The 13,400-nt window shown below is 36.3% G+C and overlaps 1 protein-coding gene across 1 annotated transcript in view; it reads left to right on the top strand.

The window, feature by feature from the left end:
- The first annotated feature begins 459 nt into the window (after nt 1–459).
- dlgap1a (discs, large homolog-associated protein 1a) overlaps nt 460–13,400 on the top strand; it is a 133,071-nt gene continuing 120,130 nt past the window's right edge. Inside the window, exon 1 of the mRNA XM_084411108.1 lies at nt 460–687. The gene's annotated coding sequence lies outside the window, so the exon portion shown is untranslated. The remainder of the gene's footprint in view (nt 688–13,400) is intronic.

Here is a 13,400-nt window from a genome sequence, read left to right as displayed (position 1 = left end):
TATGTCTGGGTTTTAACCGCATTGTGCACAGATTAAAATCCAAATGTTATTCTCCAGGCTGGTCTATTTAGGATTTATTAGGCTATTAATCTAACTATGGGGTTTTCATGATGAATAAAACAGTAAAAAGCGGGTAGGCTATGATGATGATCATCATCATCATCATCATCATATAGGCGAAAACAAATTAGCCTACATAAATTTAAATGTACACATACCAGCAAATTATTTGCTATAAATGTCTGTAATTTATTTTAAGCTAATTGTACAGTAGGCTATATTCATTGATGGGACCGGTGACATTTTTTTTTTTTTTTTTTTTTTTTACTTATACAGTCTCTCAAATGTTACTTTATTACATTTCAGATGTTAAGAAAGTAACATCATTTAAAACAATCTCATTCATGATTCAACATTCCGATCTCTTGGATTTCTCGTAACAGAATTTTTCTCCGAATCAACTCAGTCAAGTCCACTGGCCACATTCCACGACGCATTTTGTCGGTGCTCCGGCATCACCGAACAGCACACGTACCTCCGCTGCAGCTACACGGCTCGCTGTCTGTCAGGTGCGGATCAGACCGACTCCAGTCTCAGACCGACCACCTCTCCGTACACTGTCTGAAACGTTTAAGGATTTACTTCACCGCTCTGTGTTTATGAATTATTACTGATAAAGAGCCTAAGGTAAGGTTTTGTTATTTTGATATGCGGTTTGTGGATTGTTCACAAGATTATTTTCTTGTTGCAAATGGCATTAATTGCATTGACTGAAACACGCCGCGTGTTTTCTGCTGGTCTCCGTGTATTTATCACGCCACTGAGGTGCCTCTCTTCACAGACGCTGGAAATTGTGTCTTTTTGGTTGGAACGTTGATGTTTCAAATAGCTATACACTTAATTTTTACCGCCTCTGATGTGCTACAGTCTCTTTTAGTGTAGCCTAACAAAGACCGGTGGCACAGGTAGCTTCATGTATCAACACACAGCACGCGCTAAGAATCAAATTCAGAAACATAAGACGAATCGTCTGTTTTGATCAAGCTAATTTATTTATTGATTTCTTTCTTTCTTTCTATTTTGGCTTAACTTTGATTACGATAACCATGCCTTAGAGCTTCAGTTTGAAGTAGGCTATATAAGGTTTGAGATAGTAATTTGAAATTTTTTTACATAGGCTAACAAGGACGAAACAAATAATTCTGAAGGGAAAGTTTGTACAAAAAATGAAAAATCTCTCATCGTTAACTCACCACCATAGTTTCAAATCTTTATGACTTACTTTCTTCCATAGAACATAAAATATAATATTTTGAGAAATGAATCAGTGTTTTTGTCCATACAATGGAAGTCAATGGTAGCCAAAACTGTTTGGTTACCAACATTCTCTATACCATCTTCTGCTGAAGAAAGAAAATCATTCAGGTTTTTGAGGGAGAATAAATGACAAAATTTCATTTTTGGTTGAATTATCTTTTTACATTTCTACCTTTTTTTTTTTTCTCTTGGTTTGACTGTCTCTTAAGGTGACGATACACAGGGCAACTTTTTGAGCAATGTTGCTGAGCGATTGTTGCTTGGGCACTTTCCCATTGAAAATGGGCAATACATTTCTATCTGGATAATTTAGATCGGGCTCTGTGTCTCATTTGGTTGCCCGTTGACGGCAACATTGCCCAGCAGCATTGCTCAAAAAGTTGCCCTGTGTATCATCACCTTTATCGGTGATATTTGAAGCATCATATAGGATTCTTCAATTGACCAGTTTAATATTGTTAAATTGAAGATGCCAGGGAGAAAGGAGTAGATGATAAATTGAAGAAAACAACAACCACCAATCGCCTAACCATAAACAGTATACTCTGCTCTCACTATTCTAAATAAATCATGTAATAATAAATCAACGAATCATTGTTTTTAAATCTGGCAGATTCATGTGTGAGGAAGGGAGCTTAAATCTCCTCATCATGTCAGTTTGGATCAATAGGTTGTTTATTGAACCACAAAGAAGTCTATACTTGTCAACATCTTACTGTCTGACATAAATGTAATTTAGTTTTGATGTCATGCTTAGGGGAGGACAGAAAGCTATATCCTGAAAGACAGTTAGAGAGAGAGAGAGAGAAAGAGAGAGAGACAAACTGCGGAGGTGGGTGCATATGAGATTTATTAGATCTGAGTCAGTCCAGTGTCAAGTGCCCTGGAACAGTGTGATTATATATTTCACCAGCTTTTCTATTAAGCTTGAAGTAGCGTCTGGCTTTCTTTTATGTAAAATGTACCTAGATTTACAGACATATTTAAAATAATACATTTTCCATTCAAAATAGCAATGTGGTCATGACATTTCAACGTGATCTCACAAGAATACGTGTGTAGTTTTACGTAAAGTTTGGTTCTACCACAAGTAGCCTACGTTTACTTACGTTTTCATACACACTGAAATGTACAGTATTGACGTATTGATAGCACTAAAATGTAAAATACTTACGTATTGACAGCTCTAATACGTAAATGATTTGCGTGTGAACTTTACCGACGTACATATTCCTATTTATGAATATTAAAATCATGGAATTAATGTTTCGATTCTATTGTATTCAATTGTCATATCAATGACATGTTTTCAGTTGCATTTATTAAATGCAGTTTACTCATCTACTTAATATGAAATAATAACATTTCACTCTGTTCGTGACTTTTTATTACATGATGTTAAACAAGACTACACTTTAAAACCTTTAAATGAATAACATTTCTGGAATCATTTAACCATTAGTATTTAGTTTGTTTGCTGTGAGACACAAAAGGCGTTTTCTCCTATACGGCGACTGACAATAGACATTCATAAAAGACATACATTTTATTTGCTCGCTGTAATCCAAATCAGATTCTGCTCTGTAGGCTACCGCATACAAAACTATTATATACTGCCATGAGAGGACTTGCGACTGCAACACATTTGAACGACTTTTGGTACCGCTTTTGACATTTTCACAGCAAATAAATGATTGTGATTACACTTGTCTCTCTGTTATGTTTTTTCTTCATAACTGTACGTAGTTTTAAGAAATGATTATGGGTATGGGTCTGTTTAATTCTATATTGTTACTAAAATCGTCGGTTTCCTACACATCTTTGTCCAATACGTTTTATTCTTTTTATATTCAGTATAAAATGGGTATGATTAGGTTTGGGAGTAGGCTTGAGGGATCTTACATGCATCTATACAATGGTAAAAGGGAAATTATACAGATATCTTTATTATCTAAAAAATTCGTAAATATATAACGTTTTATAGCTGTAAAAACGTAATAATGCTACGTTTAAATGTTGCCGATACGTCCATATTGTACGTTTCAGAATCTATCCAAACGTATTTTGTGTCTTTGAAAGTTACGTGTTAATACCTACGGATTAATAATGAGACCAGGCCTGAAATTTTGCAGTATACATGATTATAGATTCCCACCTGGGTGTCTCTGTCACATAGTGATGCTCAGTTCGCTATCCCCGTAGGAAGAGTTGCGTTTGCTGAGCTGTATCACTGCCCAGTCTAGCATCAGTGGGCATGCATGATTATGGCTTTGTTTGGTAATAGGAATGAAATGATCTAATTAGGAAGTGTTCCGTTAAGCTCAATTAAAGGCAATGATCACTTTAAAATAATACACTTGAAGGGCACCTTGAATCTCTGCCTCACTGTTAAGGCGGTGTTCATTTTAGTAGCCATCAAGTGGTGCAAACAAAATCCATTCTGTGCAGTAAAGTCAAAGACAGTGGTACAGAATGATGTGCGATATGGAGCAGGACAAGAGGGCCAGCGTGTGAGGAGATGATCATTGTAACTGAATTTGACTTGATTTGATCAGCCGTTTTACGCGAGCCAGTTATTTCACATGGTTTAGAAACCCCACTTGTTCTCCCTTCGCAGAATTCGATACCCACTGCTATTCTAAATGCCCTGTGATCTCTGATTGTTATAAATTGTTAATGTTTTAATCTTGTAATGCAGTTCACTTAGGCTTGAAATATTGACTTTTTTATTATTTGAGTGGCTCTATAATGTGCATATTTAAAAGAAACAATATTTTAAATGATCCCCTGTTAATAGACTTTAATCAAGAGCTACTTTTTTGATGGGGATAAAAATGTATCCCTACCAGCTTGAGAAGATTTATGATCGGATTAATGTCAAATTATTGTAAAATGTAAGCTTGTATTTCTTCAAAGAACTGTTCCTCATGATTCAACCGAGGACAGTTTGAGTCCTCTTCACTTCCATTTAGCACACTGCCTTAAATAATGCTAATAACACTGGATGTTGTGGAGGAAGGGTGTAAGTATAGGGTGCAGAATTAGCTGCAAGACTGTGGGAGTTTGCATCTTAATGAGGATAGCTGTGTGATTTTCCGAGGTTTGCGGCCCTCTGCACTCTGAAACAGGTGGTATTTATGCTGCGGAGGTGGAAGGATGATTCACTGAAAAATGTTGTGCCTTGTATAGCACTGCTGTTACGTCACTCAAAAAAAATGACGTGAATCACTAAAACTCAGACGCACACTGTAAAATGGGGATATGGAAATGGGATGCACTCATATTAAGTTATGGTTGTCTACTAAAATATGGATGATGATTATTTAAAATTTTGTACTACTTTGTCTAAATGAAATCAATCATTTTAAATGCATTTATGTACAGTATGAAAAACCCATATTTATTTTTTGAGATTTGCTTTTAACAGTAGTAATAAATTGTAGTGTTAGTGCAAATTAGATCATGAAAGTGTAAAAATATGGAAAATAGAAAATGAAATATTTGGTTTCAGCCAATAATATGCAGTACCATTCAAAAGTTTGATTGGTAAGATTTTTTTATGGTTTATGAAAGACGTCTCTTATTCTCACCAAGGCTGCATTTATTTGATAAAAAATGCAGTAAAGCATTAAAATTGTAAAAATATATATAATATATATACAGTATATTGTATAATGTAATTTATTCATGTGATGGCAAAGCTGCATTTTCAGCATCATTGCTCCAGTCTTCAGTGTCACATTATCCTTTAGAAATCATTCTAATATGATGATATGGTGATCAAGAAATATTTTTTTATTATAATCAATGTTGAAAACGGTTGTGCTGCTTAATATTTTTGTGGAAACTGTGATGCATTTCTTAAAGGATTCTTTTAATACAATGATGTGAAAGGCTTTACAGTCACTTTTGATCAATTGCATGCATTCATGCATCCAAATTAATTTATTTAAAAATAATCATGCTCATTTTTTTAACTATAGTGTATCCAATATTGTTGATACTGATCAATATAAATATCTAATATTGGCCAATATTATATACCTATTGTACTGATATATTGTGTACACCTAATGTGCAGTTTTTACCCAAGGAGTTAAGCTATTTCTTAATTTTGTGCCACAACAGTTGAAAAATATTAGGTTCATATACAGTATACTTCAGTAAACCGAAAAGCACTTGCTAAAAACGATGCTGTTGACATAATAGAGTATTTGTCCCAAATCCCCAACAATGAGTTTTACCAACTCCTCTGCACATTCTCACAGTCTAGCACATAAGCCTCCTCTCATTTTCTCAGTGCTGTATTGTTGAACACATACATACACTTGCCACAGGTCTGCCCCCCTGAGTACTGTACTTTCTCTGGGCCTCCAGTCCCAATTCACTAGTAGGTTAATGTAGGGCAGTTGTACCATAGCAGGAGACAAAACAATGTGCTGGCAACACTCAGTGTTGTGGATGGGGAAATGAATGGAAAGGTGCTAGCTTGTTTTACTCTGATAGCTTTGCAGCTGTCTTTCACACTCCTCTCAGGCTGGATATTGACTTGTCTTAAATAAATGTGCCCCTTTAAGTGCCCCTAATATGCATTTTCAGATATTAGCTTTCATGCAGTGTAATAATGTAGCTGTTTGTGAATGTATAAGGTCTGCAAAGTTTTAAAGATCAAAATGCAGGATAAATAAAGTTGTCTCCCAAAAGAAAGAATCGATGCTGAACTGCCGAAACGAGTCGTCAGTGATTCCAGTTCCACTTCCATACCATTCATACATAACAATGTAACAAATTTGCATAATGCCCACTAGGGGTGGAACGGTGCACAGAAGTCACGGTTCGGTTCATACCTCGGTTCAGACATCACGGTTCGGTACGAGTTCGGTACAATGGAGGGAAAAGCAAAACAAAAATGCAGAAGGCAAAGGAAAATAAATGTCTTAAGCCTTGTATTTTTTAAATAAGTTTTATTAATAAAGTAAAGGCATAGAACCAGCTTATTTGTAGTGCCTTGACAATAGTTTTATAAAATTAGTTTATTAATTAAATTAATAAAAAGACAAAAAGGCCTTGAGATATGTTTGATAATTGTACCTGAATGAATTTAAAATTAATTTGCTATATTTCAGATCAATATATTTATTTCCTTAAAATTTTAATAAACACTAACTTTATTCTCATCTGAATTATAAATAATTTATTTCTGTATAAAATACTACTACCAATAAACAGTGCTCTGTTTGAGGACAAGAAATGAAAACCAATGCAATATGATGAATGTTGGCACCCACAGACTGTTTTTAAATGGGGTTGCATAAATATTTTTTGCTTTTAAACTGTGTGTGTGTGTGTGAGAGAGATTTTGGTTGGGTGACAGTTAGGTTACAGTTTGACAAGAGTTTACAGTTTGACAAAAGCACAATGTTGTGTTTTATTGCGAGTGTACACAAATATAAGTAAACACTTTGCAGTTTGAATGATGTCCTCTATGAACAAAATGACGGAGAATGTTTCCACTGTTCGATCGCGCCTGCTCACCTCTCTCTCTCACGCACGCGCGCGCGCGCACACAAACACACACACACACACACACACACACAACATATTCCAGCAATTGTTCCAGTACGAACAATTCCAATACGAATTGTTCCAGCTGTACAATTCGTATTGTACCGTTTCGGTTCAATACGAATACATGTACCGTTCCACCCCTAATGCCCACCTATATTCTTCATTGGCTTGCACACGAACAACGTCTACTTTGACCCACCCTCAAAAACTGTAGTTGGTTTGTGTTGTACACATGTCGAGAAGATGCTGTTTTCTGCGCTGCAAAAGCAAATTCTCTTTGTAAACACTTCCAAAGATGTGAAGAATCAGTGGTTAAAATTACCACAGTGATACAACAGCAATATAACCTTTTGACGATTGCTTCTCAAATCTCTGTGAGGTCTAAATGGGATTTACAAAACGCTTATCCATTAGAGATGGGACAGTACCCACTTTATTTGGACCAAATTGCTCCTCAGAATCACAGCCGTAAGTATGATTAATTATTGGTGGATATATTTTCTCCCGGGTGTTTTTTGTGTTTTATATTGTGTAGGTCTCCGACTAACCGGCTAACTCACGTTATTATACTGTCTTACTGAAATAGTTTTGTTAATCAGCTATGGGCCACTATTACCTAAAATTGTGTCCATTAATGCCGATTGTCTGTTGTTCTTACTACTTTGAGTAATGATAAAGGATGGAGTAGGATTTGTTTTACACACTTTAATGTTACATCAGTTATTCACGTTAGTGCTCGGCCAACGTAGGCACCGTTTTTGATACAGTTAATGATACAGTTCCCACGTGTGCACCACAGTCCGCAATAAATTAGAAATATACACATCAGTTTGTTGATGGACATACACTTTTTACTGCTTATGTAGAGGAATAACAGTTACAACATCTCATAATGTATGACAAACTGAGTAAAAACTTATCCCTGAGAAACGTCCTGCTCAAGTCGTCCTTGTGATGGACGTTCGGTTGGAATAACTAGTTCTTCCAATGTTTCATTATTGGACTCGCACTTGAATTGATATGGTAAATTCGATGCCATCGTTACTGTCTTTACAGTGTGTACAATCGCTGAGGATTTATGATGCTTCTGGAGCGGATATGGTGATGGACATTTCATTTCCAACACGCATTGGTTTCCTAGTTAAAAATTGGACATGAACGCCTTCAAGTCGTATTTACCACTGGGTAGTTCGGAGATTAATTTGATACCCAAGTTCGCAAGAGATGGGCGGGCCAAAAACTTGAAATATGGTGGCGGGGAAAACGATTGCTGACGTGACTGGTAATGATTAATCGTGCAGCTCTCATTTTTTTGTAGTTTTAGGGTTTATTGGCCCTATGCTCTTCCATTGTAAATTGCTCATTGTAATCCAGCTTTTCTAAATACTATAAATGGAAATGAATCTTTGTGAGAAACCAACATTATGCCACAAATGCTGTAGATATAGCTTTTATCAGACAAGAAAATCCATCACAGCCATTTGCCACAATTCAACAGCCTTTTCTGCAACTGGTTCCCTGCCTTTTTCTGCAACTGGTTCTCTGCCTGTTGCAGGTTTCCTCCGTCACTGCAGACTAGACTGGCATTTGGCCTGCCAGCATAATCATGATGGGGAAAGACACAAGGGCAAGGGCAGGTTAGCATCAACCAAATAGTCTAAGCCTATTACTGTGGTGTTTCAGTAGACAATCCAGAGAATTGTCTATTCTGTGGACTGGAGTGAACTCCTCCTGTTTAATGGATTTGTTACTTTTCAGATCAAGATGCACTGCTAGAAACTGCTAGCATCACCCCCTGTGGAGTTATTCCTGTCAGCGGCGCACATCAAATAACATGGTTCATCGGGAAACATTGTGCTTTACTTTTTAATGTAGAAGTAGGGCTGCACGATATATCATTTTAGCACTGATATCGCGATGTAGGCATCCGCAATATTCACATTGCAGGATGTGCAATGTTAAGTTTAAGGATAGTAGTTGATCCGTACAGACCAGGATTAATTGTAGGGATGCACGATGATATCGGCACAACATCGGTATTGGCCGATAAAAGCTTTAAATGACCATCATCGGCATCAGCAGATATGAATATTTCTGCCGATGAGCCTTGCCGATAGGGTGGCGTGTTTCCTATGTGCACGTGACGACCGTGAACGTAGCATGAGCGCCAGCAACTTAAACTTCCAACATGTGGAGGCATTTCGCCATCAGTTTGGTTTGAAATGTGCTGGGGACAGAGACGCATTCGCAAGTGCATTTTCAGAAGTGCTGGGTACAATGACGCAGTAATTTTTTTTTCTCTTTCGTGCAGGTCATGTTTTGAAAGACGATGTCCTGTAGCTTATTAATGTATAAATGTTTTAATCAATGTTTCATCAACCAATTGCCTGGATTTAATAAATAATAAGTAAAGCAGATAATAGATATCACAACAAGGAGGCGCCGGTGCTCATAAATGAAACGAAACTCAGCATAGCCTACTTGCCTCACAGACCTGAGAAATATATATATTTTCTACAGAACGCTTGAAATCATATTTTTAAACAGAACAATTCAAAACGAAAGAAAACTATGTAATCTGAAAATGTGCATTTCTCTCCGGCGCGTTCACTACTGCGAAGATCGCGAGTCTGCATCGTCAACTTCATCTTTGCAGCCGACACAGAAAACACTTGTTTATTAATAAACAATTAAAATGTCTCCTTGCTATATTTGACATATTCATAATCATTACTTTTGCGGTTCTTTGTGACAGCTTTTAGTTGCTTTATTGGCAGCGCCACCCTTACATGTTACATGATCGAGTGAGCGTGTTCGGGTCGGCCAATCAGGTTCCGTCCTTAAAAATTCACTTTTGCAAATAACAATCACGGTCTTGGGCAGTGAGTGACCTTACATATTAAGATAAAATTGGATTTTCTCCAGTCCTTGTTAAAAAACAAGCTAATAAAACTTGCTAACTAACGTTAGTGTAGCGGCCAGAGGAATCGTTCTGCCTCCACCTAAGCTCCGCCCACAAAAAAAATGTCACCATGTTTACTAACTGAAAAGGGGTCTATTGAAATAAAGGTTGACTTGACTTGAATTTGTTTACTATTTTCACATTATCGCAATAGCCTATATCACAGAAAAACAAAATATCGCAATGTCAGGTTTTTTTCTCAATTTCATGCAGCCCTATATCTGTAGGAGAGAATAATGTTCTCTACGTGGGCAAAAACTGGAGCATAAAGACGTGTGTATTACGGTATTCATCTATATGCACTTTGAATGAGAGCATAATGTAAATGTATTTAGATGACTCAGACAAGCCTTATACTTTCATTATATATTTTTAACCCATCTATTCACAGAGATCTAAACGTAGACACCTGTCAGCCTCTAAGAATGTAGTGTTACTGTTTCCAGTGCTCATAGCTCTTGTTCCCGACATGCAGTTGCTAATAGTAGCATTTAGCAAAAGACCAATCATAGAGCTTTGTACACCTGTACTTTCTGCCTTTGAAATATGGTCCAATCACTAGATGCTTGCTTGATAGTTGCAGTGAGGACTTACAGGTTGAATGAAACAATCTAAGCTAAATGTGTTACAACCACATAACTCATTGTTGAGTGGCACAGCAGTGTGTTGCCTAGAAACAGCTTATCATACAATGTTTCACTGACATGTTTCCAGAATAGGCCATATGTATTCATTGCTAATCTTTTTTTTTTTTTTTTTTTACAGACATAGACTCATTATTTTGGTCTCAATTGCTAATGAAGGTGCTAGCACAGAACTATAGCTGCTTTAATGAGCTCTCCCAAGGAGGACTATGACAGAAGCTTGAAATACTCGGTGGTCTTAAAATCAATGAGCTATTTTAAGGTTGCATGGTAAGTCATGAATAATGTATGTAATAAGTCATGAAGAAAGGTATGAAGTGCAGAATTTGGCCACTAGAAGTTAAAGTTCGCTGTTTCTGCTTTACCAAATGACGAATATGCTTAAAATTTAAAAATTGCTTGAGTAGTGACTATCAAACTGGTTTCCCTTCTCAAGTCAAGTCAAGTCATCTTTATTTATATAGTGTTAACAATATACAGTATACAATACAGATTGATTTCATAATGTGATTTCCCCTTCGTTCATTCAACTAACACGTTCAAAAATGATCTCATTCACTGTCTGTTTAGGCTTGTTAAGTGCAAAGCCTCTGTAGAAATCACCATAATGAACACAGTCTAGTTATCATTAATAAGTTATTTAAGCAATAAGCCCCACAAAGCCACAAAGAGTTTTTTTTTTTTTTTGTCAAAAACCCCCTTAGACAAAGAATCACAAACGGCAGTTGTGCAGTAACGCTAATGTAATGCGGTCACAGGTGTATGTTTGTTGAGTAATTTACAACCAATCAGAATCAAGGACTGGAACTATCCATTTTATAATTAACATTTAATACAGATGCACAACGTGTAAAACAAGAAGGGCATTCCCTTATGGAAAAAAAGTGAATATAGAATATAGTTTTTGTGTTTGCTTGCATTCCTAATGCCTGTTAGTAGTAGCCTACTGTAACTGTTATTGTCAAAAAATATAACATTTACAATTAATTGTTTAAAATAAGATATAACATTAATTTACAAAATAGTGGGTGAATTTTCATTTCATACTAACTTTTAGCTAGGGTAAGTGAAAGTATTTTAACATAAAAATTTGCACGTCTGCTTTAAGACATTGACCAGTTCCTTTTTTTTTCTGCATGATTGTCTGTTCTTCCTAATAAATTGTGTGGACATTTTTGAATTTGGGACTATCTGGGAGAAACGTAAAAAGCTATTATATCTCCCGACATAGTTTTAATAATCTCTACAACGCTAGTTGTTATTTTATTAAAACCAATCATCCTTTTATGTGTTGATAATGAATCTAATTTGGATGCCTTATGCAGACATTGCTTTAGGTCATACTTTTTTTTTTTTTCTGGTGAAGCATTTTTTTTTCAGCATTCCATTCTCCTGGACTGAGTAGAGTAGTAGAGTGTTATGCCACTCCACTTTGCCTTAGCTCTGAGCTAAGACCATTAAAATATCATAAAAGTGATACAAATGACTTGTGCACACTATTCCAAGCCTTAAGATAGCTTCAGAATTTCACCTTTGGTTAAAATAGCCTTGAATGCTGACATGGCACTAAATAAAACTAAATCTGAATCACATTTTGGTTGAAATGGAAGGCCTAGATTAGATTGATAATGACAGAATTTACTTTAGGGTGAACTATTCCTTTAAAAATCATTCTTTTCAGACTTATGTTTTTTTTAGAGGTATGGTATCGGCCTTTCTCAGTCGTGTCTCGGATGTTATTTTATTCCGTTCAGACCATTTGTTTCATAGTTCATAGAATTTGCTTTTACCAGGCTTTATTAAATGTCCTGTTGCAGTCTCTGATTTGTTCCTCAATGATAACCTTTTAAGCCTTTACATTTTCTTTTAGTTTTTTTGGTGACTGTTCAATGAACAATGTTCAACTCATGCTGCTAAATATAACGCAGCATAAAGCTTAACCACAACATAATGTTTTTGTTTCTTTTTTTCTTTTCGTGGTCAGGATTAAATAGCAGGTCAAGACCATCTGAGAATTGAATTTGTGGACTGATCAGATCCGAGGCAGAGTGCGACGCCACTGAGTCCGTGATGAGGCCATGTAGGCACAATGGCAGTTGCTGTAATACCGTTCACTATCAGATTGGGGATATCTGAAGCGGTGTAAATGTGTAGGATTACTATCAGCCTCAGTGGAACTGAGGGACTCTTTTATTTGCAACACTTGTCTGCTGAGATGAAGCAGGCAGGTGGCCTGAGGTAAGGGAGAACCAGGGGCTGAAGAAAATAAATTATAGACCGTTACAAAATATCCTGCTGAGTTTTTCACATTTCTTCCTCACATCTTCCTTCCACTGTCTGTCATTGCTTTGCTTTACACTAGCATGAAGAACTGTAGTCATTTTATTAGTTTGTTCATTTCTAGAAGGTGTTTTACAACCTGAATGACATCTGATTTGGCGCTCTTTCAAAAGTCCAAGATAGACTGAGGTAGACTGTTTGAAGTGTGTAATAATGTCGAATTAACATTTTCTAGCACACCTATGCCCTCGTTTATGTAGTTTTCTTTTTAAAATGCAGTTGGGAGAAAAGTTGAGAGCCATAATCACTGGAGAAAGGTTGACAGTTTTAATGAGTCACAAGTCCCATTTACAGTCAGCACATACACATGCTATGTTTAGCCATATAGACGGACCAATTGAGTTATTTTCTCTAGAGCTCTCTAAAACTGTTTATTCATCAACTCTTTGCACTCCACAACTACTAAAACTTAGTAAAACTTAGAGTATTTGATTAATCTTTTTTATTCAGTTTTATCAGATAATATCCAGCAGAGTTAGATGATTGGATATCTGATAGGTTTCAATTATTCATTTCATTAGATTTACAGGATCTAAGGACTGTGTTGGGACTCGGGAGGATGTAACAAT

The sequence above is a fragment of the Rutilus rutilus genome, assembly GCF_951802725.1.
Source record: "Rutilus rutilus genome assembly, chromosome: 6".
In the NCBI taxonomy this organism is placed as follows: Eukaryota; Metazoa; Chordata; class Actinopteri; order Cypriniformes; family Leuciscidae; genus Rutilus; species Rutilus rutilus.
This window is presented reverse-complemented; position numbering and strand designations above follow the sequence as displayed.